Genomic DNA, 27146 nt, shown 5'->3' with positions numbered 1-27146 from the left:
CAGAGCGGGAGTCAGATTCTGTCTTCCTCCAATCTGTGAGCGTTCTCAAATATAGAAAGGAGCATTGAATGTCACGGCGACCTAAAAGGTTATATAGGGGATAGTGCCCTTCTGTGTGATACTGGAGAAATGGTCCATGTGGTGTTTGAGTACAGGAAGGAGACAGTGATCATTGACTTCGTGGGGCTGAATGGAGCCCCGGCTACAGAAATCTCCGTTATAACTAGCCAGAGACCAGAATGTGTGCTACAGCAGTAAGGAGCTATTATTTCTCCATAAATCACCACCTTAAACAAAATAAAAAGCTGACAGGCCATAGAGCTTTTTTCAATCAAGATCAAATTACCTTTATGTCTTTAGACAAAACCTTTCTTTATTGTAACAGAAATCAATCTTACTGACTTAAGAGGGAAAGAAAGAGGTGAAATTTATTGTGAAACCCAGATATCAGCTGAAGGTGCCTATCTTTCTGAGAGTCAAATAAAATGGGCTCGTGTGCTAAAATCCCTATATTTCTGCCTGCCTGGAGAACCTGAGGTAGCAGAGGATGGGGCGTAAATGGCTGGTGTTTTTCCTGGTTGCCTCTAGCTCCCAAGTCCTAAATCCACTGATTTACCTTGGCTTACGCATCATCCAGGGAGGGAAAAGCATGGGGCCAGAAATGTGGATAGTATAAATGGGGAAGGGAGAGAAACAAAAGCTGACTGTCATAGAGGCTGGTGGGAGGGGCAAAGGGGAGCTTTGAGCAAACTGGGCTGAGCCAACACAGCTGGGTTTGCTTCCAACAGGAAACCAAAAAACAACTGCATCTCTTCCAGACGAAACCTCCTCCATGTTCACCTGTAACTTCGTAAATATCAAAGTGAAACAACATGGTCTTAGAAAATTAAATAATGCACGGGTGAACCTGTTAGTCAATGCTCAGCGATCTCCCAGCTTCATTTATGGTTTGGGGTCGTTTTTCTTACCATATTGTGTAAGGGCTCTCCAGAGAAATAGAATCAATAGAACATGATAGATTAGATGATTGATTGATTGATTGATAGCTGATAGATAGATGATAGATAGATAGATAGATAGATAGATAGATGATAGATAGATGATGATAGATGATAGATAGATTGAAGAGGAGATTTATTATAGGAATTGCCTCATGCGATTATGGAGGTTGAGAAGTCCCACCATCTGCCATCTGCAAGCAGAGAACTAGGAAAGCTGGTAGTGTAATTCGGTCTAAATCAAAAGGTCTGAAAACTGGGGGCTGATGCTCTCATTCCTGGTGGGAGTCCAAAAGCCCAAGAACCCAGCCCACCGATGTCTGAGGACAGGAGAAGCTGGATGGTCCAACTCAAGCCAAAAGAGCAATTTCACCTTTCTTCTGCCTTTTTTGCTCTACTGAGGCCCTCAGTGGATTGCATGAGACCCACCCACATTAACGAGGGTGATCTTTCCTCAGTCTACCAATTCAATTGCTAATCTTATCTGGAAACCCCACTCAGACACAGCCAGAGCTCATGTTTTACCAGCCCTTTACCAGGGATGCCCACATCCCTGAGCCCAGTCAGGGTGACACAGAAGTTAACAATCACACGTACAAGAATATAGTAGCCCCCAGCTGGTCCCCCACCACCGTCCCAACACTCCATCCCAGACTTAGGAGTTTAGGGACTGCAGTCTTTTCATGAAAATAAGCCATTTGCTTAACAGAAAACTTTCCTTCGAATAATAATTTCCCTTAGGGCCAAGGAGACACAGAGGACCCAGGAACAGAGACACTGGGGTGTCAGCCCCTCCTTCCTTGCCCTGATTGACTCCCGCTCTGCTCCTGATTTCAGCAATTCCTGAGCACGCTCACACCATGGTCCTGGGCAGCCCAGTCACAGACTACAAAGTAAACAGGCTTCCCGGAAATGGTTTATGGGGTGGCCTATGAAACGGAGGGAAGACAGGGCAGAGAGGGGAGAGCAGGAGCAGCTGGGGACATGGCCAAGTTTGCTCAGAGTCAAGGCAGCCCGCCCTTTTGGCCCCACGCACACCTCCCTGTCCCAATGTCTCCTCCCCTCTTCTTTCAACTAAAACCATCTGGCACAGAACCCAATAGGAGGCATTGGAATGTTGGTTGGAGATTAAGTCAAAGTATTGCCTCTCTCAAGAGCATTGGAATTACACTATGTCTTAAGACCACCCAGAGCCCACTCAGTAACTGAAGATGTGGAACTTTCTACTGGGTGGGAGTGAAGCCAAAGGTCAGGTAGAGGGGCAGATCCAGCCACAGGTGCTGAAGGAAGACCAGTTTGTGGTCCCGGCCAGGCAGCCGAGGCATGGGGCCACCGCAGACCACTGCCAGCAAATCCTGGATGTTGAGCGAATGGTTATTGTCGGCAGAGACTGGCTCCATCACCTGGGGAAAGTTAGTTAGCCTTGCTGGGCTTCCACCTGTCCCACGTGGAATAGAGATGCGATGGCCAAAGCCTACGTGTTTACATATAAAGCAGTTAAGTCACTTCAAATCTCTTCGATGTTCATCTTGTTCCCAAGGCTCTCAAGCTCATTTAAACTAACCTCAGAGGCCCTTGGGGGAGGGACACTGAAACCACATAGGGGTGCAGCCTGGGCACTGGGATCCCTGGAGGGACACTCACGCTCTCCAGCACCGAGTGCTGTCACTCACCAGGTGGGACATCTCTCCAGGCATCACTTCCAGGGACAACTTGGTGCAGGATGGAAGGAACCAGATGCAAGTGAGCGAGGCCTTCCCTGGGAGAAAGAATCCAAGGCAGTCCAAGACACGTCCAGCTGGGGCGGGTCACAGGTGACTAGCGTCAAAGAAGGGACAGATGGGCAGACACCCTCCAGAAGATTCATGGATCCTGCCAGTGAGCGGCTGCCCTGCCTTCTCCACAGGTCAAGATACTGAACACTGTCCCCACCCCCACCCCGAGTGTCATACACCCAGTTTCATCCCTACCCTCTCCAGGACCTCACAGAAACCAGCCCCAAGAAGCTGAGCTAGACGGGAAGCGAGCCTGGCTCAGGGGCAGTGTCCAGATAAGCTCTCTAAAGATCGATTTGCTCGACAGAGGGCACCAGTCAATCTTCGAATCCCGTTCTTCTCTAAGATGCTGGTAAAGCATGATGTTTGTTGTAATTCGAGAGACTGAGTTTCCAAGGCCAGTCTGCTAGAGTCGTTACCAGCCAGAAAATTCTATGCCCACAAATCTGTGAAATGCTGCCCAACGAACAGCACATCTAAAACATGACCTCAGGGTCTGAACAGGGTGGCTTCCTGTGGGCATTTATTATTATTGTACCCAACAGCACACTTCACTCTTCTACTCGCTTGTGCTTTTAAGCTCAAAACTGCAATGCTGGTGTTTTTTAAAAAGATTTATTTATTTGGGGGCGCCTGGGTGGCTCAGTTGGTTAACCCACTGCCTTCGGCTCAGGTCATGGTCCCGAGGTCCTGGGATCAAGTTCCACTTCGGCTCCGTGCTCCGCGGGGAGTGTGCTTCTCTCTCTGCCCCTCCCCCTGCTCGTGCCCTCTCTCTCTCTCTCACTTTCTCTTACTCTCAAATAAATAAAATTTTAAAGGAAGGAAGAAACTGAGCCACAGAAGGGGTGACGTCACTAGTCTCAGATTACATAAATCCAAGGTGGCAGAACCAGCACTGAAACTCAGACTCCAGGGTGTCAGGCTTACTCACTACGCTATATCATCTCCACCTTTTGGGATGTGTTCCGTGGACCCCTGCAGTGTTGGATTTCTAAGGATGGCCACGGCTGATTCCTTACTTTTCTGAATGGCAGGCCACCCCACCCACCAAGGTTGGGATACAGATGCCTGGTTAAAATCGAATTTGAGACAAACAACAAATAATTCTTAGTATAAACATGTCCTAATATTACATAGTTTATACTAAAAAAATTATTTGTTTATCTGAATTTGTTCATCAGATTTAAATGGGCCCCATGTATTTTATCGGGCAACCCCACTGGTGGCTTGCTCTGATCAATGACACACAGCAGAAGTGACAACTTGCCGGCTTCAGGCCTAGCCTTAAAGAGGACTGTTGGCGTCCACTTCTTCCATCTTGGAAGCCCACCCTAAGACCACCGGGCTGGGAGGAAGCTTCATGAGCCATGTGGAAAGGCCATATGGAAGAGCACTGAGCACCAGACGTCGGGAGTGGCATTGGCCTCCGGGACAGCCCAGGGGCCAGGGGCACGAGCTGTGAGCGATCTCCGTCCACACCACGCGGAGGAAAAGGACAATGTACCCCAAGCCCTACCCAAACTCCTCACCCACACAATTGTGGAAGATAACAAAGTGGTGTAGTTTTAAGATACTACATATTAGGGCCACTTGGGTGGCTTAGTTGGTTAAGCGTCTGCCTTCAGCTCAGGTCATGATCCCAGGGTCCTGGGATCAAGCCCCACATCGGGCTCCCTGCTCAGCAGGGAGCCTGCTTCTCCCTCTTCCTCTGCTCCTCCCCTTGCTTGTGCTCTCCCACTCTCTCTCTCAAATAAATAAATAAAATTAAAAAAAAAAAGATACTACATTTTAAGGAGTGTTCTTATATAGTTAAAAAAAAAAAACCCTGAAATAACCCCTAATGGATTGTCCTTGAATTATTTTTAATTTAGTCCCCAAACCTTATGGGGTTCTCAGTGGGGCTCCATTAGTCTTGGTCTCCACGTCTGTGTAGTCTTGTCTCACTGTTATTTCTCTGAAGGAGGCCGCCCAAACTGGAGGTTCAGAGCGTGGCATTCGGAGACAGTCCGACCTGGCCTGCATCCCGGCTCCGTCACACAAAGCTGTATGACCTTGGTCTCTCTGTCTGAAAAATGAGTATGTCGGTATTAATTACCTCATAAGGTGGTTCATGAGGATTAAAGATTTAATGTCTATAAAGCGCTTAGAACGCCGTCGGGTCCTTAACGAGCGTCCGGCACGTCTTAGCTGTTGTAATTAGTCGTCCTTACACTGAATCATTTCTCTGACCTGTGTTATCTTATTATTTTATCTCCCTTATTATTTCTACGCAGGGGAGACAGTTTAGTGAAGCCAGAAATCACAGAACAATGAGGCTGGCGGGGTCCAGCCGCGAAGAACCACAGTTCTCGGCGAGGAGAGAAATACAGCGAGCTGTCAGGCCTGCCCCAGCCCCTGTCCTGCCGCACCACGGCCTCATCCCTTTTTCCCCAGGCCCAGCACCCGCTGAGACATCACAGGGCCCCAGATTCAGCCCAGAACTAAAGGGTAACGAAGCTACGTCCTCGACTACCTGGTCATGTTCCCGAATTTCCTTCTCTTTCCCTGTGAACCAGCAATGCTGGTGCAGAAAAATGGAGATTCGTGAGAACATAAGATGAGACAGAAGTTAATGCATTCTAGAATCAGACAGGACTGATGTCTAAATCTGGTTTTACAACATACAGTCTGGCATAATTTGTAAACAAGAAAGCTGTGTGAAGCTTAAATACTCAGATGACAAAAAAACCCAGCACGAAGTAGGCTGTTGAATAGATGCTCATTTGCTAGGGTTTCCCCACTTTCCCCACTTTTCATCCTCTCTGGGCATGAAAGGGGCATTGGCTGCCGGGATCAGGGATGTGGTCACGCAAAATGCCAGCGTCCTTTTTCTCTTCTGTGGCCCCAGCATCATTCATCACTACTTCTGTGATCCCTGCGTCTCTGCCCAGCCACCTGCTTACCTGTGCTGGCGTTGCCAAGGCGGGAGCCATTCTCTTCCTTCCTTCCGCTCACCGTGCTCCCCATCACGGGCACCCTAATCACCTTCTGAAGGAGGCACTCCCCGAAGCCCAAAGCAGAGCTCTTCCGTCTGTGCCTTTTGTCTTCCCATCTTCTCCCTCTTCCGTGGTACCACGGGTTCACATCGTGCTCAGCCAGGCTCTCGGGATGGGCTTGACCCTGCAGTCCTGGGGCAGGTCGGAGCCAGACCAAGTGATCAGATCGTGGTGAGCAGAGCGCGGACTCCAAACCAAGGATGAGCCAAGGGTCAAATACCAGGGGAGGAGGGTAAGATTTCAAAACGTGGGTCAAAATAAGTAAAGCAGCATCGTGAGTGACATCAGGGTCAGGCCTGAAGTTAGACCAACAGGTGGTGCCCTGAGGTCCAGACAGATACCAGCTTCCTGGTTCTTAAGGCCATTGGGCAGTCAAACCTAGCTTGAGCGGAGCCAGACTCAGAGTAAAGGGGTGTTTCCAGATCCCTCCAGACTTCTGCTTAGGCACACAATTTGTTTGGAGTTGAGCTTCCTTTGAAGACCCCTCCTCTCGTATCCTGGTACCTGACATTGACCTCGCTCCCACATCTCTATTCCCGGGTAAGAGACAGTGACCAAAGGCAGCCCTTGAGAGATTGCAGTCTCTTCCAGCACCTGTCTGCTCACTGGTCCAGACACAAGCACGTTTGTCACTGGGACCGTGCAGATTTATCCCCACAGAGTTTCATTCCCACAGACTCTGCTCACCACCATGACTCGCCTCCCAGGTGCCCGGCCTCATACTTCATTTCCTCCCCACGGAGCCTGGCACAGTGCTGGGTACTTAATCAGGGCACAGGAATGAAGGCATAGTTATTCATACATATTTCACCCCTTCCTCTTTGGATTTTAGGCTTTGGGGCAGCAGATGATAAAAAGATTACCGGTTGTCGTTATTCTGTAAGGCTCGGGCCTAACCACACACTACAGCTACCTGAAGAAGGTGTTTTCCCAATAACGATACTTAGTAGCTAACATCTATTGGACACATATTACGTCCCAGGCATTCTGGGAGCCACATCATACACATCCCTTCATTTAACCCTCAGGACAAATCTGTGAGTAGGTCATGCCTATGTCACATATGAGGAAACAGAGTCCAAGAACTCTAAGGTCAAATACAGGTCATAATTCGTAGACCCAAGTCCAGCTGATTTCAAAGCCAAGGCTCTACTCTATTGCCTAAAACTTGGATTTTTGCAGGAAATTATGCAACAAGTTGACATTTCTACGGCTTCCAAAAATTCCAAGGAGCTGCTCCAATATTTTCCACCAGGGCCCAGCTTTCCACGAATCCCATAGAGTCTTGACACCTACCAGGAGTTTCTAGGTCCTACCAAGCCCCTGAAAAGCAACTTGGAACAGGAAAAAGGAATGGGATAGAAAAGGCAGAAAGAATTAGGACATGAAAGGAACTTTGGTGCCTCTGCCTTGGTCCCAGCCCTCTTGCCACCAAAGCAAGCCCCAATTCCCTAAGCCGCTTGCCTCGCCCTCCGCCCCGTCCTGGGTTCCATCTTCGTGCTAGCGTAGAGTTTTCTCTCTGAGTCACAACAAAGAATGAAGGCACTTTTTCTTCGTGGTCAGTGCAGGCTGGTTTCAAGAGCAGACTGCAGTGATTCATTGATTCATCAAAAATTGGGGGCTTGGAGAACGAGTGACGTTGCTTAAAGTAGCTAACTTTAGCATCTCTCCCCCAAATCAGAGAAGGGTCTCTTGTTCCAGAACCCCAATTGTTCCTTATGCAAAAAGAGGTATTTAGAAAATATGATCTGTGTAAGGTGTCTTCCGGTCCTGACTTTCACATGAAATCTGAACTCTCTTGGCAGCACCAGTGAACCGGTCCACTCATAAAAGATACACGGACAAGGTAACCTCCACAAGGCAATGTAACTCTACTTTCCTTCCAGATTATCAAAGAGCCAAAACAGGAAGCAAAAGGGCCCCAGAAAAAGAAGGGAAGGGAGAATGGAAGGGAAGGGAGAAGAGAAGAGAAAGAAGAGAAGAGAAGAGAAGAGAAGAGAAGAGAAGAGAAGAGGGGAGGGGAGGGGAGGGGAGGGGAGGGGAGGGGAGGGGAGGGGAGGGGAGGAGAAAAAGAAGCAAAATGCTCTCAAAGAACAGTAACCCTGGGTAAAGAATAGATTGATAGATGTCAACTGCCAGCTCTTCAAAAGATCACTGAATACCTATTGTTCAAAGCTAAGTTTATGAGACCTACCGTAGTAAGACAGCACACAGAATTTAGTGTCTTAAAAGGAGGAAATCAGTGGAAGATATTTACAGAGTTTGGGGGTCCAGACCCAAGTGGGTTAAGGTGGATCTTTTTTTTTTTTTAAGTTTTTCTTTTTGTCTTAAGCAGGCTCCACACCCAGCATGGAGCCCAACACAGGTCTTGAACTCACAACCCTGAGGTCAAGAGTCGCATACTCTTCCCACTAAGCCAGTCAGGTGCCCCTAGAGTGCATCTTACAAATTAGGGAGCACATGAGGACTGGACAAAGTTTGTGACATTATAGTTTAAGATTGGCAGGTACAGGGAAGATAGGGCCTGAAAGCGGTCTCGGGAAGTAAGCTATTGTTTGTGGAGGAGATTATTTCCCTGGGCGAGTAATCTACTGTCCTAATAGGAGAGCCGTTTGCCCAGAGAAGCCAACTATTTGTTTGGAGAAGTTGGTTTGCTGGAATTTCATGAAGCAAACAGTGAAGTTATTTCTTGGTTTATGGCCATATCTTCCTTGGCTGAATTTCCTGGAATAATTAGTTAAGTCATGTTGCTGTCGGAAGTCACTGCTCTCCGTCTCGATAGTTAAGCCATGGAGGTATGGATGATTTCCATTCTCAGGTTCAACTTATTAGTTTAAAACCCCACTGAGACGCTATTCTATTCCCTTGGAAACAGAGCTTCACCTCACTTCCTCCATCAATGACATTATGACGGGGCTATCAAGCTGAATGTGTCTCCCACCCACCGCGCCGAGAGAGCAGGGACAGTCAATAGGGAAATCATTGCCGCTGAAAAAGAGCCCATTGCCATGTGTACATAGTCTATCTGTGCCCTTGATGGTTAATGAATAATCAGCATTCATCCAAAAGGATCCAGGACATCCAGTGGGACTGGGAACAGCAGTACATGACCCCGGCATTGTTGGGTAATTGGAGGAAACACTTTTTTTTTTTTTTTTAAGATTTTATTTATTTATTTGACAGAGAGAGAGACAGCCAGCGAGAGAGGGAACACAAGCAGGGGGAGTGGGAGAGGAAGAAGCAGGCTCATAGCGGAAGAGCCTGATGTGGGGCTCGATCCCATAACGCCGGGATCACGCCCTGAGCCGAAGGCAGATGCTTAACCGCTGTGCCACCCAGGCGCCCCTGGAGGAAACACTTTTTATTCAGAAAGACCAGGTCTCCATCCCCATCCAGACTTCACTGGCTGTGTATAACTTTTAGCAAGCACCGTCTCCTCTGGGTCTCTTCCCACATATGTGGAGCCCGATGTTCCCCAAGAGTCCTTCCAACTCTGGCTTTCCAGGACTCTTGGATTTGGTCCTATTAATGTATTTCCACCCTTGATCAAAAAAATGATGCAAAGACAAGAAAGGGCATCCATTGGGCTGCTGACATAGCCTTTCTGTAGTTTTCCCAGTCAGGATATTCCTCGAGAACATCTTGGCTAAGACCACGGGCCTGCATTAGCCCTGTGCCATATGCCAGGCAGCACTAAGAACTCATTGCACGTTATTGTCTTTCCTATTTCCCACCACGTAATGAGGAAGCACGGCCCTTGGGGTCCATGTCTCTCCGCTTCCTGGAGGGCCCTGCCAGCTGATAGAACTGGCATCGAACATCAATATTTCATTTCATGAAGAACTTGCTGGTCAGCAGACCTGAGGACCGAGAAAGGGACTACTCCCAGACCACAGACAGGTTTATCAGCAGTTTGTGCCTGCTTACGAACAAGTACGTTTGTTTGACAGAACTTGCAAGTCTGAATTTAGTCCAGGACTTTCTTTCATTGCAACATATCACCTGTCAGTCAGGTTGGCGAGAACTGAGTCAGATCCAACCTGCCACTCACAGCTGGAACCTTCTCATACTAAAAAAAAATAATAATAAATTGCCATAAATAAGTCCTGGGGATGTAATGAACGGCGTGGTGGCTCGAGTTAACAATACTGTATTGCATATTTGAAAGCGACTAGGACAGGAGATCTTAATTCTCATCACAAGAAAAACAGTTGCAGCTGGGTGTGCGATGGCTGTTAACCTGGGCCTTCCTGTGCTGATCATTTCGCAATATATGCAAATATCAGATCCTAATGTTGGACACCTGACACGAATAAAGCATTACATATCAATTATATCTCCACTTTTTAAAATTTAATAAAAGTCAAAACAGTAAAAAAAAAAAATTTTTTTTTCTCTTTCCTCGGGTCACCTAGCTAGATGCAGGCCCAGTGAGTGCAAAGGCGCGGCTCCCCGGAGGAGGCAGGAAGGAGCCCCACCCGAGAGGCGTTGATCTGAGGGAAGATGAGATGGAACTGGGGCCAGAGCCAAGAAAGGAACTTTGCCCTTGAAGAATACAACAGGCCGCGGAGGCCGCTGCCTTCACAAGTCACACCCAAATCTCATCGGCTTAGAATAAGGTTTATTGGGGCACCCACGTGGCTCAGTGGGTTAAGCGTCCGTCCCGCTCTCGCATTCAGCTCAGGTCATGGTCGCAGGGTTTGTAAGACTGAGCCGCTCGTTGCGGGCTCCGTGCTCTGCAGGCATCTGCTTGAGATTCTCCCTCTCCCTCTGCCCCTCCCCCTGCTCGCGCTCTTTCTCTTTCTCAAATAAATAAATAAGATCTTTAAAAAAAAAAAAAGAATGGAAGTTTCTTTCTCCCTCCTTTATTCCTGTTCATCATGAGTCCATGATGAGTCATCTCCTTCTCACTCCAACACTCGGGCTACGAGAAGCCTCTCTGTCTTGCATGTGGCTGGGGTCGCGGCAGAGGGAAGAGAGGAAAGGTGGGGGACCGCAGGGGGCTCCTCAGGCTTCCACGCTCAGAACAGGGCACAGAGAACTTCCACTCCTCCTCCAGGGCCAAACCCAGTCATGTGGCCACGTTCAGCACGCTCAGTCTAAAGGGTGAAGATAAGGAGCCCTGGGAAGGGGTGCTGACTCCCAGGCACCGTAACAAGAGGCCAGCGGAGGCCGAGGCACAATCACAGCCGAGGATCAGTTCTGGGAAGGGGGTATTGGCGAGGAAGACGCGTCAGACCACTGTGCAGGTTGGGGTGCTGCGGGGAAGGTCAGGGGACAAAGCTCTACCGCTTCTAAAGAGGAGATTCCACCCATCTCCCCCAGGGGAACAAACTCTTTCTTACCCATAGGAAATCGGGGCCACGCAGTCTCTCATCTGCTGGGACTCTGCCGATCAGAGTCTAGGGACTGAATTTCTTTCACCCAAATAAGTCATCTGCCTAACAAGGCCCTTTGCTTTGCATGGTGATTTCCCCCGGGACTATGGAAACCCAAGGGGCCGGGCTCCCCAAGGTGTGAGCCAGAATCGTCCTTCCTAGGATAGGAAAAGCAGTCTCTCTACACCCCGTGCTCCCTGGACGTGGCCCTCGGGGGGCCCCATCCCTGGAGGCGCTCGTCAGAGATTGCTTATAACAGCGAAAAGTTGGAAATCCCTTATTGTCAACCCCGGGGCCGGGTTAGTAAAGGGCGGCACGCACAGAACAGACACAACAAAACAAAACGCAGCCATCACCTGTGATGACGTAGGCTACCGCTGCCTGCCTGATATGGGGAGACGCCCGTGGCATCTTGCTGAGGGGGGAAGCGCATGACAGAGCAGCTTGCGCAGTATGGGTCTGTCCTCGGACAGTCACAGTCACGAGTGCATTTAGAGACTTCTAGTAGGAATGTCCACCAATTCCCATTTTCTGTGGTAGCGGCGGGACCCCAACTGACTTTCGTTTTCAGATTTTACTGTCTTCTTCATTCTTTTCTGTGTTGCTTAAATTGTTTGCAACTGGCATGGATGTTTACAAAGACAGTAACGCTGTTTGTGGAGGGGGAGGAATTATGCATGGTTTTTTTTGGGTTTTGGTTTTTGTTTTGAGGTGGAGAGATGTCAGTACTGTTAAGTGAACAAAGCAATTATGGTATAAGCCCATTATGGTGCACATAGAGCAAACATATATACACACACACCCCCATCACGCACGTGTCCCAGGCTATTCTGAAGATCGCGGGAAACAGCAGCTGGGGAAGCCACACCAGACCTTGAAAGAGCGCGCAGATGCTGGTGCCAGTTAGCACTTGCGATCCCTTCCCCGAGCCGGGCTCTGACCCGCCTGCAGTACCGTAGAGAAGGACGGGCGTCATTTTCACAACTTCTGCCCTGGTTATCTGTCTTGTCTACCGACAGCGTCACCCTGGTCTCCCACATCTCCATCCCAGTGACCATCCGCAGGGTGTGTTCCTGTGAAGCTCAGAGCAAGAGGCTCTGCCCCGGTGCCTCCCCCCTCACCCCCACCCGCCTCGTCTCCGGCACCATCCCCACCTGTAGGCTCAGCGAAGCTCTCCAAGTGCTACACAGCGACAGGACACGGTCACATCTGTCTTCGACTCCGCGGCCATCCCCATGCTGAGCCCTCTGACCTACAGCCTGAGGAATAAAGAGGTGAGGGCTGCTTAGAGAAGAGAGGCCTTTGGCCAGCTGCCTGCTCAACCAAATGTGGAACATTCTATCCGGAGCCCTACCATGGAAGCCACAACATAAAGCACAGATCATATAACACTTAGGTACAGTGAAATATGTGCCAGCACTATTTTATTTTATTTTTTATTTATTTTAAGGTGTCTCTACACCCAACATGGGGCTTGAATTCAAGCCCCTCATCATCAAGCCCCCGGAAATCACATGCTCTCCCGACTGAGCCAGCCAGGTGCCCCCCTGCACTATTTTAAAAGCTTTATTCATACCAACTCATTTAATCTTCACAGCTACCATATGAAATGGATACTGTGATTATATCTGGGAATCTGAGGCACAGAGAGGCCAAGTAACTGGCCCAAGGTCACACAGCTAATGAGAAGCAGAGCCAGAATTTGAATCTACGTGGTCTAGCTCCCACAGCAATATTCTCAACCAATACACTATATTCCCCTTTCTGATGACCGCATCTCACAAACAGACAACGGGCACAGTTTCTCCTAAAGGCATTCATCATAAAGAAGCACCAGATCATGGAATTCTACAGTGGTACGGAAGGGGCCAGGGGCTTCGCACACTGAGTTCACGCTACCTCAGAATGACTCTGTCTCTCGGCCTCTCTGTGATGTCGAGTCAAGGTACATAACCCCCGACCCTCAGTTTTCCCAAGTGAAAACAGGGCACTCACACCTGTCTCCACTGGTTACTGTAAGGTTCCCAGGAGGGTAAAAGAGGTTCACAATTATTCAAACACCATTGTCTTCCTTTCTTCCCTGGGAAAACCTTCATGAAACCATGTATAGTTACACATCGGTATTTTTTAAGAGTGAGGCCATGTCATGTAGCTCTGATATTAAATAGCATATAACTGGATCACCAGAAAGTTCTTCCTTTTCTCCTTACCTCTTCTGATTATGTCAAGGCAGAAGTCTCTACTTGGTACAAGTTTGAACTTCCCTAATCCAGTCTCCCTTTTTAATACAGAGAGCCAGTCTTAGCACTTAATAGTAACGAGTTAGCATTTCATAATGTTGCACTACTTTCATTTTTACTTATGTCACTTTTTATTTTATTCTGATAAAAAGTGTGTTTGAATAAAAAATTACTTAGCACGGTCCAATTTTTAAAAATCATAATACAGGTGAGACACGCCGCAAAATATCACAAAGGATGTAAACAAATAACTTTAGAAGCTCTGATCTGGGTCATTTATATTTTTTTAAACCTTTTCTCATTCATTCTTTTAATTGATCTTTACCAAATGCTGTAAGATCGATAAGTCAGGTGTCATTACCCCCATTTTACAAATAACCAAAATAGTAATAATAAATCTGAGGGGTTGACATGGCTAGCTCCGAGTCCCACGAGACCGCCATAAAAAAGCACAGAGCAGAGAACCCAGGTGCCCTGGGCATTCATGGAGGAATCCCCAGAACACACTTCTCAAGTTCATTTTCAGAAACACGGAAGTTCTTGATCCTTGTGGCTCCAGATTGCTTCCTTCCTGCCTTTCCTGTTTAGTTTCTTTTGAGAGGGTCTCCCTTGCCTCCAAATGCCCATCCTCTGCCTCAAACCTCTGGAAAACACACACTGGGCCAAATCCCTCCTCTTCCAGGGAGCCCTCTGGAATTGCCTTCCCCACCCTAGCAACAGAGAACTGACCGTAACAGTTTAAACCCGTAAGGTTTCTTATGATGAAGTCTGTCTGTAGGAGTCAGAGAAGTTTCCCAAGAGCAGTTATGTTTAAACTAGGACTGGACTGATAACAACGAGATTTTTCAGGCTGCCAAAGGGATCAGGGAGAAATCCATGCATCCTGAATTGTAACGGAATCATGTTTAAAAAAAAAAAAAAAGGCTGGAAATGGTTCATACTGGTATAGACGCTCCATGAAGGCCGTGGGGATCCAGGTGACTTCTATCTTTCTGTCCCAGCATCTTCAGTGCATAACTTCTGTTATGCGCTAAACTGTGTCCCCTCAAAACTGATACGTTGAAGCCTCAACCCTTAATGCCTCAGAATAGGACTGTATTTGGAGGCAGGACTTTTAAAAGATGATTCAATTAGGGTTGCCTGGGGGGCTCAGTCGGTTGAGCGGCCCACTCTTGGTTTCGGCTCAGGTCGTGATCTCATGGATCTTGAGATCAAGCCCCGTGTCCAACTCCATGCTGAGCAGGGAGTCTGCTTGAGTATTCTCTCCCTCTTCCTCTCTCTCCACTCCCTCTCTCCTTCCCTCTCTCTAAAATAAATAAATATTTTTAAAAAGATGATTAAATTATAATGAGCCCATTAGGGTGGACACGCACACAATCTGACTAATGTCTTTATAATAAGAGGAAATTTGGACCCACAAAGACACCAGGGATGCACTTGCCCAGAGGAAAGACCATGTGAGGACACGGCAAGATGGTGGTCATCTTCAAGGCAAGGAGCAAGGCCTCAGAAGAAACTAAACCTACCAACACCTTGATCGTGGACTTCCAGCCTCCGGAACTGTGAAAAAAAATAATAATAATTTCTGTTAAGTGACCCAGTCTGTTGTATTTTGCCATGGCAGCCCAATCGGACTAATACAGCTTCTGTATTCAAGGCTGCTTCTTAGCCCAGCATGACTGCTGAAGCTCCAGCCATCAGCTCAGGGTTTGAAGAAGAATGTTGGAGGAATGGGGGAAATTGCCAGCTACCTATTCCCTTTTGGTAGCCTTTCCAATAACAGCCCGTCATAGCCATTTGCCTCTCACTGCCAGACCTTAGTCACACGGGAGTCATATGTCTGCAAGGGAGGCTAGGATATACGGCTATTAGCTGGGCACCATGCCACCTTGACTATCTTGGGATTCTGTTTTTAAGGAAGGGGTAAATGAATGCTGGCTGTGCATCTAGCAGTCTTGGCCATGCTTCCCTCATCGCCTGCTGCCTGGAGCAGAGGACGGTAGCGAACGACGGCTCGCCCACAGCCTCCCACGCGTCCTACCAACAGGTTGTGCATACACAGTATCGAAAGTTTGAGTTTTTTAGGGAACATAAAAAGTGTTGATGAGATCCCATTTCAGAAATCCAAATTCCTAGTTTCTCTGGGAAGGAACATTGAAATCGGGCACTCCACCAGCCTTGTCCTCAGCCTGGCCGTCACTGCCTGGCGCGGAGTCAAAGGCTCTCCGTTCCTTCCCCCTGCCCCACCCTGGTCTCCCCCAGCATTCTTCTTCAAGTGTTGCCTTCATATCACGCCCTGAGTTTTTGCTACTAGTTCAGGAAACTGACCACGTTTCAACTCTCTGGTAAAAGTAAGAGGCGAAAACAGGGACCCACAAGTGACCTGTTTCAAGGCAGAGAGCCAGTGCCTGGGACAATTCCCAGCACACGAATGACGCTGGCCAATACTCTTCAAATGCATGAAGATAACATGTATCATTTGGATGCGAAACATGTCAAAAATAAAAATTAGGGGCGCCTGGGTGGCACAGCGGTTAAGCGTCTGCCTTCGGCTCTGGGCGCGATCCCGGCGTTGTGGGATCGAGCCCCACATCGGGCTCCTCCGCTATGAGCCTGCTTCTTCCTCTCCCACTCCCCCTGCTTGTGTTCCCTCTCTCGCTGGCTGTCTCTATCTCTGTCAAATAAATAAATAAAATCTTTAAAAAAATAAAAATTAAAAATAAAAATTAATAAAAAAATTTTTTTAAAGTCCATATAGATGTAATATGAGTTTCCCCCTCCCCCAAAATAGGATGTCCCTGTAAAAAGAATAAAGCCTACTTTTTCATTTACGCAAGGTATCCGAGTATCCCTTGTCATCATTTGAGTTTCCAACCCTTGGCCCATAGGGGAGATTCTCAACTCCTTCATGTTGTCTTACAAGCTTGTCCGAACATAACTTTCTAGGGAGCACCCCACAGTTCCCACCAAACACCTGCCCGGCAGCCACAACCGATGACCTGGCCTGGTCTAAGCCAGTCATGCATTCCCTGCCTAGCTCTGCCTTTGCTTGTGGCTTCCCCAGCACCTGGAATGTGCTGCCCTCCCTGCGTCAAACCCCCACAAATCCCTTCATTATCATTCTAGTCCCTGCCTCAACATAATCTCTTCTGGGAGACTTTTCTGACTCCTACCGAGAGAATTTATCATTCCTTCCTCTGCGCTGTGGTTTGCCTTTGTTAAAGAAAAAAATGTGAAAACTATCAGAAATCAAAGATTGAGTGTTGAGTGGGGAAAAAAAGGAAAGGAAAGGAAAGAAAAAAGAAAAGAGAAGAGAAGGGAAGGGAAGAGAACAAAAGGGAAGGGAAGGGAAGTGTAAGGGGAAGGGGAAGGGGAAGGGGAAGGGGAAGGGAAGGGGAAGGGGAAGGGGAAGGGGAAGGGGAAGGGGAAGGGGAAGGAAGGGAAGGAAAGGAACATTTCATTTCAAGCAGGAACCCCCATCTAGCACAGTCTAGGAAAAATGGGGATCTGAAGATGTGGAAGGAGGAATGGGGTCCTCCATGGGAGACCATGGTGGGGAACAGGTTTTCTCCCCCGTGAGACATGAGTACCTGGAGTACATTGACTTTTTTTTTTTTTTTTTTTTTTTTTTAACTTCTGTCCCAGTGGCCCAGCCCCTGGCCTGGTGTTGGATGCAGAGAGAATGCTAGATTCTTGCTAACTGCCTGACTTAAACAAGAGACTGCAGCAACGCGCCCAGCACAGTATCTGACACATAACAGCTGCTCAGCAAATTAGAGCTCTTCTCAGAGGCACACTTGAGACTGAATTACCGACAGGAATCTCCCTCTTTGAAGCCTCTGCTCCCACTGAGTCTCCTTTAAAGCCCTTTATAATCAATTTAAGTGTGCAGGCTTTCCATCCCTTTAGACTGCACATGCCCTAAGGGCAGGGAGTGGGGAGTTCGAGGAAATCTGGTTGGAAAGTTATAGAATCGACCAGCAGTGCGCCCCCCCCCCCCACCCCGGCACACCTGGAGACGGGGCTTTCCTGAGGAAATCTGGAAGCAGCTCAGCTTTGATTCCCCTGAGAAAACGCTATTAGCTTCTGCAAGCTTCCTCCGTAGGGGCTGACATCTGCCCAACAATCGTGGTGGAGTTGGTCTGACCAGGAGCTTCTAATGAGCTCCAGGACAACTTACTGAAGGCACTGGGGACAGGAAGAAAAGAGATGGGCAAGGCTGGGCAACTAACCCTGCACCTGTGGACCCATCCCCCTTCTGGAGCTCTCTCCCAGAGTGCTGGTCTCCAGTTGGGAGCGGTCTCCACCTGGGGCTCAAGGAGGGTGAGTCACACCTCCAAAGGAGAGCTCCTTCTCTCTCCACCAGGATGAGTTCAGGCAGGCTCAGGAATTCAGGGGGAAAAGCCCATGAGTCAGTGATGATCTAGAAAGAGCCAGGGAATGGAAGAGGGTGGAACAGAGTCTTCTGTTGTGTCAATATCCACAGCCTCCCTCCTGACCCCTGTCCAAGGATGCCCTGACCCCTATCCTAGGCGCAGGCCAGGATCTCTCAAGCTGGACACCATTAACATTTGGGGCTGGATAATTCTTTGTTTTGGGGCGGGGGGTGGTGGTGGCTTGTCCCTAGCACACCACCCCCTACACCCAGTTGTGTGAACCAAAGATGTCTCCAGACACTGCCAAATGTCCTTGGGGTAGGGAGGAATCAGCCGGCTTGAGACCCTGGCCTCGCCAGGCTTGCTAGCTCCCCTCCCTTGCTTACGCAGAACATGGGGCGGGGCGGGGATCTCAATCTTCCTTCTCCCCTCTCTGGCAGCGGTTCCTGGAGATTATCCCTCAGGCCCTAATTACATCAAGGCTCCACTGCTGCTGCTTCAGGCCAGTGGGTGAGGAGTAAGTAATGATCCCGAGAAGGAACCAAGTTCCCAGAACCAGTTACTTTGGTTTAAAGGGTCAAAAAGAAAAACCGCAGGCCCAAAATGGTGTCACTTAGGCCAAAACACCAAAACAGGGCTTACTACCTAACGTAACTGTGGTTTCAACCTCCCCCAGAAATATAAGTCTTAGTGGGTCAGCACCAGTGAGGTAATCCGTCACGTGGGCCCTCTCCATCCCTCAAGGGAAGATGAGGTCATCTGCATGATAAGAGCCCCTGTGCTTCCCCTTAATCGAAGGGACCTTGCCTGAAATAATCCTTTCTTTTCTTTTCCTAAAAACTTCCTTGTCCCACCCTCCTTCCTATAAAAACCTTCCATTTTTTTATAGCTCCCCCGGGCTCCCCCCTGTTTGCTAGGTGGGCTGCAGCCCCATTCATGAATGACTTCATAGACGTTCACATTTACTCAGCTGAACTTGTCTTTCAGTTGGTTTTGGTTTTGGTTTTGGTTTTGGTTTTTTTAAGTGATCTCTACATCCAACACGGGGCTCGAACTCACAACCCCGAGATCTGAGAGTCGCAAACTCCTCCAACGGAACCAGCCAGGCGTCCTGTCAACTTTCGTTTTTTACGGAAAGAAACAAGTGAAACGAATTTCGGTAGTATGTTTACTTAACCCAATATATCAGAAATACAGTCACTTTAACAGGCAATCAACAGTTTTAAATTAGCAATGAGATACTTCACATTCTTTTTTTCATGCTAAGTCTTCGACCCCTTCCACTTACCACGTACCTTAGTGTGGACCAGCTGCACCTCCAGGGCTCAACGGCCTCATGCCCTGCCGTCCAGGGCTGACGGCAACCATATTGGACAGTGTGGGACCAGAAGGGTGAGGTTCACCCCTGCCCTTCTCCCAGCACCAAGGGGCTTCCAGAGGCCAAGACCTTAGCGCCACAGTGAGGCCATCTAGTCTCTGAGAAGATACTTGGGTTTTGTTTTTTTAAATAAGGCCTTCTTTTAAATTAAGAGATAACTGACACATAACACTGTGTAAGGTTAAGATGAGCAATGTGTTGATTTGATATATTTACACGTTGCAATATGATTACCAATGTGGCATTAGCTAACACCTCCACCGCATCACCCAATTATCATTTCTTGTTTGTGGTGAGAACATTTAAGATCTGGTCTCTTAGCAACTTTCAAGTATATAATGCGGCATTGTTGACGATGGTCACAACGCCGTGTGTTATATTTCCAGGACTGACTCACCTTCTTTGACTCACATCTCCCTAATTTCCCCCCCACCCATCCCCCTCCAGTCCCTGGTAACTACCGTTCTACTCTCTGTTTCTGAAAGTTAACTTTTTTTTCCCCCGAAGCTCTAATTAGCTTTATTCAATAATTCATGAATTGGCACCATCCCATCTGAGGAGCGATACAAAATGGAAGACTTTTATAGGCAGACGTTGAAGGGGGAACAAAAAGTTTTAAAGAAAAGAAAGGATTGTGTCAGGCAAGATCACCTTCTTTTTGGGGGAAGTGGGGGTCTATGGTTCCAGACTGATGGGGTTAAAGTTCACATTCCTGCCATTAAGTCTTGGTTTGCTGTCCTGAGAGTAAGTGACTCCATCTGGGGCTTTTTTTTTTTTTTTTTTTAACACCAGTCATAGGTTTAGAACCAGAGGATCCTGGGGAAAATCAGCCCTCTCTTGCCTGGTGACTCCCTCAGGGAAAGCCCTTTTCATAGACTTGGACCTCAGACATTGCACTCCCTTGTCAGGAAGAAAGTTATAAATCTTCAGGCTGTAAATTAGCCTAACCCCACCCTACAGGTAGACTTATCATCCCGGAGCTGGATGCATCCACGCAGGCCTTACACACCCTGCTCCTTTCCCTGCAGCCCAATTTGCTCACCACTGGCTTAACCTGAGACTTCAGATCCACGAGGCCCTGTGGCCCCTGCCTGTGTCATTACCTATTCACTAACCTTTCACCCAGACTGCTTCCTGGTAGACAGATCAGGTGCTCAGTTAACGCTGACCAGGGGACCTCACTTCGATTCATAAATTCCGAAGCCCCAGGGATAAATTCCTAATCAAGAAACCAGGCCTAGGATTCGGACCCTTGATAGAGATTTATAGTCTTTCTTTATGGGTGGGATCCTCTCTGTTCCTCCTTCGTCTTAGATGTGCATCCTAAAATCAACTCATCCTGCCTCAAACAAAGATCCTGCAGGGGCTGGGATGGAAAAAAATAGAAAAATGCTGAGGCCACGACCAGCTAAGAAATTCCAAAATTTTCCAAATTTTTTCTCACTGGAAATGTTCCCAGATAATCATTCAGCAGCTTTAAAATAAATAAACAAACCAAAAAAAAAAAAAAAAAAACCCAAATAAATAAAAAACTTTGTCTCTAGTGCATGAGTTCCAGCACATAGTAGGATGTCCACACATACATATAGGAACTTGCTGTAGGCGGCAAACACAGACCAGAGCCCGGGGGTCACGGGGTGTCTGAGAGGCCTCCATGTCTGAAGCTCAGGAAGGAACAACCTCTTATCTGCTGTTTCCAATGTCCTAACCCTTTATCCACAGAAGCCTGGGCAACCGCCAGATCTACGGCTCCTGAAGTTGGTTCCAGTGTTCTATCTGCCCAGCCTACAGTCCAGACCTGCCCTCCAGGGTGGCCACTGCGGCCCCAGGCCTCCACTGTGAAGACCTGATCCGGGCTCCTTCCCCTTGGAATCACTGTTCAAGTTCAACTCACTTTTCCACCTTTTAGGAGACTCTTCGGTTCTGGCTCTTCTGGGTCTCCTTTCCTTACATTTGGGCTCAGTCACACCTTTCGAACTATTTTGCAGTTTTTCCCCCTACATGTCTATATATGAGATGGCAAGGAGTCCTTGTTTCCTCTGCTAAAGTAACCCCACGAGGTCCAAGATGGAGTTGCTCATGCTAAGCCCATGTCAGCAAACCAAAACTTGGTTAAGTGTCTATGCTCGGCTCTGCCAGAAAAGGAAGGCCGAGGTCAACCAATCACTGCTTGCCTGCTCAATACAAATTTCCTGACCCACCTCCATGACTTCCCTTTTCTCCATTTACAGAAAGTAACAGAGAAGTGCCCACTATGACTTCCTTGTTCCCACTCACTTTGGTCTAGGAACATCTCTCGCCATGTACAGCTCTTCAGGGCTCCTTTCTATCTGCCAGAGTAGATGTTGCCCAGTTCGTGCATCACCGAGGAAAAGCTTACTCGATCAGTAAATCGTAAACATTGTTCTCTTAACACCACTAAGTCACCGCTAGTGACTAAAAGTGCCGGGCTGGTGTACTAGGGCAACTTTGATCGTCTGAATTCTCTGCGCCATTCCCCGAGTCCCCATGCCCTTCAGGATATAGTCTGAAGAGCTGAGCCTGGCATGCAAAACCCCTCATGACCCCACCTGGGTTGATTTCGGCTTCTTGGGAAGCCCATCCTTCCGTCCTTCACTCAACATCACTAAAGCATTTGCTGTCAGCCGTGGTCGATCACACCTCCCCCATTTACATATGCCACCTATCTACCCGAAACATTCTCCCGTTCTCCACCCGTTCCCATTCACCCTTTATAATTCACCCGAGCTGTCATTCTCCAGGAAGCCTTCGCTGAGGTCTGCTCTGTAAGCTTGAGGCAACCCCACCACCTCCACCTCCGTGCTCTGCCTGCCCAAATCCGTTCTCACCCTATCCTATAATTATTGATCATCATAGAATTTGTTTGTTTGTTTTCTAAGGGAAGACCCACCTCACCCACCAGGTTCAGGTCAAGTCTCCAGCTGTCCTTTTGTTCTCCAAGACCCTGCCCCGAAGCAGTTTTTCCATGAAAGTGACAAACCAAGGCTCTAGGGTTCCTCACTTGCCTGGACCCTTCCAAGGCTCTGGGAAGGCCATAGCTATGTATTCACAAGGTCAGATGCTTTTTGTAAAATTTTACAAGTAATTTTAGCCACAATTGGCTAAAACCACTGTTATCTTTCTACCTTGGTTTCCCCCATCACTCTTTCCCTCTTACAGCTTTAGAGTAGCTGTAGCCAATGTGAGATCCTGCTAAGGGGTGGTTGAGATGGATATATATCTATATGACTTGTAAATAGTTTCATTTATAGTTAAGTATGGGTAGTCATCCCAGTGGAGAATGACTTCCAGGGCACTGCCATCACCCACGGGACCAACTCACCCAGCATCATGCGTGAAAACACAAAGCCAGAATTCAGATCACAGCATTTGTGTGGCCTACAGCACCCAGACCCATGTGGGTTGGACATGTACAGAGCCAGAACACAGCCTATGGAAACCTCTTCCAGCCATCAGAGTTAACGAAAACAAATATCATGCAATTTTTTTAAGATTTCATTTATTTATTTATTTATTTATTTATTTATTTATTTATTTATTTATTTGGCAAAGAGAGAGAGCATACATAAGCAGAGGAGTGGCAGGGGGAGGGAGAGGGAGAAGCAGGCTCTCCACTGAGCAAGAAGCCTGCCTCAGGACTTGATCCCAGAACCCCAGGATCATGACCTGAGCTGAAGGCCAACACTTAACCCACTGAGCCACCCAGGGGCCCCAAGTATCATGCAATTTTTAAATTTTGTAATGTTTCAGTATTTGTCAGCTTTAGAACATTTTGAATTTCATGTGATTTATTGTCCCATTCAGTTCACATGATCATTTTTTGTATGTAAACTAGTGTTCTTTTCCTTAATGAGCCTCCCCACAATGATATAATCTACAGGCCCCGCAAAACTTGAATGTCCCCCAAACCTATCCCCTGCCACAGCTGACACAAATTCACAAATTAAACTCCACACTCTCTCACTCAGAAATTTGGAATTAGAATTTCTGTGTTCCTGGAACTGAAATATGTAAACTCGGGAGCTATGGGGTTACCATGCTTCTCTCTATGGATGAAGGACTGGAGAAAGCCAGTAGGCGGGGTAGCCAGAGGCAGATAGGTCTGCTTACTTTCTAGACTCTGGCGTCTGCCTTCTCCCTTCCTGTGGGGTCTGCGTTAGTTCATTATTGCTGCGTAACAAATTACCCCAAAAGTTAGCAGCTTAACACAACAAACATTCATTATCTCACGATTTCTGCAGGCCAGGAATTCAGGAGCAGCGGAGCCAAATGATTCTGTTCAGTGTCTTTCATGAGATCGTAGACAAGATGTCAGCCAGAACCCTGGTGCGTTGCTGGTGGAAATGTAAATTGGTTCAGCCACTGTGGAAAACAGTATGGAGTTTCCTCAAAAAATTAAAAATAGAACTACCTTCTGAGCCAGCAGTCCCACTTCTGGGTATTTATCCAAAGGAAATGAAATCAGGATCTCAAAGAGATATCTGTACTTCCATGTTCGCTGCAGCATTATTCACAATAGCCAAAATATGGAAAGAACCTGAATGTTGTCATCAGATGAATGGATAAAGAAAATGTGGTATAGATGATAGATAGATAGATAGATAGATAGATAGATAGATAGATAGATAGAGATGTACACACACACACACACACACACACACACACACACACACACACACTGGAATATTATTCAGCCCTTTCAAAACGGGGAAATCCTGCCATTTGCAACAACATGGATGTACCTGGAGGACATTATGTTAAATAACCAAAATAAGGCAGACATAGAAAGACAAATACTGAACTACATAATTTCACTTACATGTGTAATCTAAAAAATCAGAATCATAGAAGCAGAGTGGAATGGTGGCTGCCAAGGGCTGGGAGGAGGGGGAGATGGGAGATGTTGGTCAAGGAGCACAAAGTTTCAGTTAAGCAAGATGAGTAAGTTCTGGAGATCTAATGTACAATGTGGTGACTATAGTTAATACTGTCTTGTATCCTTGAAATTTGCTAAGAGGGTAAATCCTAAATGTTCTCACCACACCCACAAAAAAGATGGTGACTATGTGAGGTGATGATTATGTTAATTAGCTTGTGATGGTGATCTCACAATGTACCAGTTTATCAAATCTTAAGTTGTACACCTTATTTTTAATTGTTGGTTGTACCTCAATAAAGGGGGAAGGGAGGGGAAAGATGTCGGAGAGAGCCATAGTCATCTCAAGGCTCAACTGGGGCTGGAAGATGTGCTTTCTAGGTGGCTCATTCACATGGCTGTTAGCCAGAGGCTTCGGTTTCCTGCCTTGTAAACCTTATCATATGTCCTCTTGAGTGTTCTCGAAACATGGCAGCTGGATTCCCCCAGAGCGAGTGATCCAAGAGAGAGAGCAGGGAGGAAGCCACAACGCCTTTTATGATATTGCTATGGGTTGAATTGTGTCCTCCCAATATTCACATACTGAAGTCCTAACCCCCAGGACCTCAGAAAGTGCCCCTGGTTGAAGAGAAGGTCTTGATAGAGGTAATCACATTAAAATGAGGTCATTAGGCTAGGCCTTCATCCAATGTGACGAGTGTGCTTATAAAACGGGGACTTTGGGCACAGAACAGATATCTATTAAGAAAAACACTGTGTCAAGATGAAGACAGAGACCAGGGTGAACACCAAAAGATCACCAGCAAACCACGAGAAGCAAGGCGAGAGGCAGGGAACAGCTTTTCCCTCACAGCCCTCAGAAGGAAACGGGACTTCTGACTTCTTGACCTCAGCCTCTCACCTACAGAACTGAGACAATAAGGCCTAGGGGTCACACATCACTCCTTTGTAGTCCATTTGTTGGGAGTGTGTCAGAAGTCCAGCCCATGCTCCAGAGGAGGGGAATCAAGCCCCACCTCTTGAAAGGAATGCTCTCAAGAGAACCGGAGCTATTTTTAAATCACCACCAAAGCCATGAGATACCTCTATAACCTTATCATAAATTCTCCTCTTTTGTCTAAACTGACTCAAACTGGATTCCTCCATGCTGCATTCAGATGTTCTTGTTGAGAGTTTATTTATGTGTCCCTCTTCTCTAATAAGTTCTTGAGGGTAAATTTTGTAACTCTGAATCCCAGGAACCTAATCTAGGGCTGGGAATGTGTGTTCTAAAAACAGATTAATCCATTAACAATGCCAAAAATAACGTCACATTGGTATAGCACTTGGGAATTCATATAGCATTCTCCCAATAGATGCTCATTTTAGAAACCTGTAGTGGAGATCAAGTAAGAGGGTGGCTATAAAGTCTTCAAAAGCATTGAATATTATTATATTCTATGTCAGTGATTCATTCGGTAGATAACTAACTGATATTTGGCTTTTATATCCTTACCTAAGTTCTAGAGATAGGATGATAAATAAGAAAGTCCTTACTCTCAAGGCATATATAGTCTTGTGTTAAAATCCCCGTCAGACTATGTATCCCAATCATCTCTGTGTGGATCTGTCTATAACCAGCAACCCAACCTGGGCTTTTCTTGCTAAGCATCCCCCTTTTCTGGGCACTGGATGGGTAATTGAGGCCAAGATCCCCATCTTTGGGAAGTGGCTGTTCTAGGAGGAACCAGATGGTCAGAGAAACACAGGTGTCTGAAGTTTAATTTTAATGATCTGTGAATACGTTTTTTTTTTTCCTAGCATGCTGCAGGGGATCCGGGCCAAAGACTGTGAGTGGGTGAAGAGGAACAGAGAAATGAAAAGTTAAAAATGACAAACAAGGGAAGCAATGATACATTCTTACTTGAGAAATAACTGAGAAGAGATTGCAGGGAGTTGGTGTGGGTGTATGCAAATATATGTAAATGTGACATCCATGCCAGCTCAAATTCTTACTGTCCTTTCATTTCACATACTTGAGTATTGGTCACTGGGAATATTCCCCCTGGGATCTACTATGTGAAATGATTGACTGCTACTCTTGCTCACCTCACTATCTATTTGATCAGGGATGAAGCATTTTTCCACTCTGGCCCTTAGTGACTTCTTTTACATGACAGAGTTGGCTACATAATCTTTAAGGTTTCTTCTAGTTTTTAAAAATGTTGTTAGCATAAAGAGTAGGCATTCTCTTTGCCCTCAGTACTTCCAAGGAAGCTACCCCAGGATTTGAAAGCTCCTAGAAAGCTAAATCATGTTGAAGATATAAAAGGTATGGGGGAGAGGGAAGTTGGAAAAGAAAGTTGTGGGAAAGAATTAACCATAGAGGAAAGGACAAGAGAAGATAGAAAAAATAGAAATATTCCTTATAAAGGTTGCAGAGAACGCCCCACTACTCCATAGGATCCACAGAAATGCAGAGCCAGGGTCATGCGCTTCTTCCCGGCAGGAGTACCTACCACAATGCTAGTATAGATTGGTTCTCCAATTTTTTTAAATTGTTGAAATGAGCCAAACTGGAATTCCATTCCATTGAATATATTGTCTCTACAACTAGTAAAGTCTCCAGTACTAGAGGTGTCTGAGCAGAGGTTTGATGCCCACCTGGGGAGGATGTTGAAAAGGTGAATCATACATCAGCCAATGCCTTTTGGAGTGACCCCTGAGTCCCCTCGAACTCGGTCACTCTGCATGTCTATAACAGTTTAATCAGATTAGATTGAATTCCGTGACACTGTAAAATTTTAGATTTAGGTACACCTGAGTGTTTATCTGTAAATCCTGTTGTAACCTGCTCCACCCCAATTCCACCCAGTTCCTCCCATGCCCAATCCCCAATTATCCTTTTGGGCCTATTCGGGGGGGGGGGGAAGTAACAACCTCTCAGATTCTCCACTCCTACGCCCTTCCTGAGAGGCAATTAGTCAACTTTCAGTTCACTTTTTTGTAACTTGCATTTCCCCCAAAGTCATTTCCTTCTATTATTCAATCAATAAACAAAATGAGCACCACTGTGTATCCTGCTATGGT

The 27146-nt window shown here is 47.1% G+C and overlaps 1 long non-coding RNA gene across 1 annotated transcript; it reads right to left on the bottom strand.

Annotated features, from left to right (window-relative positions):
* Window positions 1-465: 465 nt before the first annotated feature.
* LOC130544671 (uncharacterized) lies at window positions 466-5970 on the bottom strand. Its single transcript, XR_008961133.1, has 2 exons — window positions 5716-5970; window positions 466-4838 (listed from the first exon to the last, which is right to left on the bottom strand). It is a non-coding gene; the product is annotated as an uncharacterized LOC130544671 (long non-coding RNA).
* Window positions 5971-27146: the final 21176 nt, after the last annotated feature.

This window comes from Ursus arctos, unplaced genomic scaffold (genome assembly GCF_023065955.2).
Source record: "Ursus arctos isolate Adak ecotype North America unplaced genomic scaffold, UrsArc2.0 scaffold_23, whole genome shotgun sequence".
Classification (NCBI taxonomy): domain Eukaryota; kingdom Metazoa; phylum Chordata; class Mammalia; order Carnivora; family Ursidae; genus Ursus; species Ursus arctos.
Note: the sequence above shows the minus strand (reverse complement) of the source record. Positions and strands in the feature narration are given on the sequence as shown.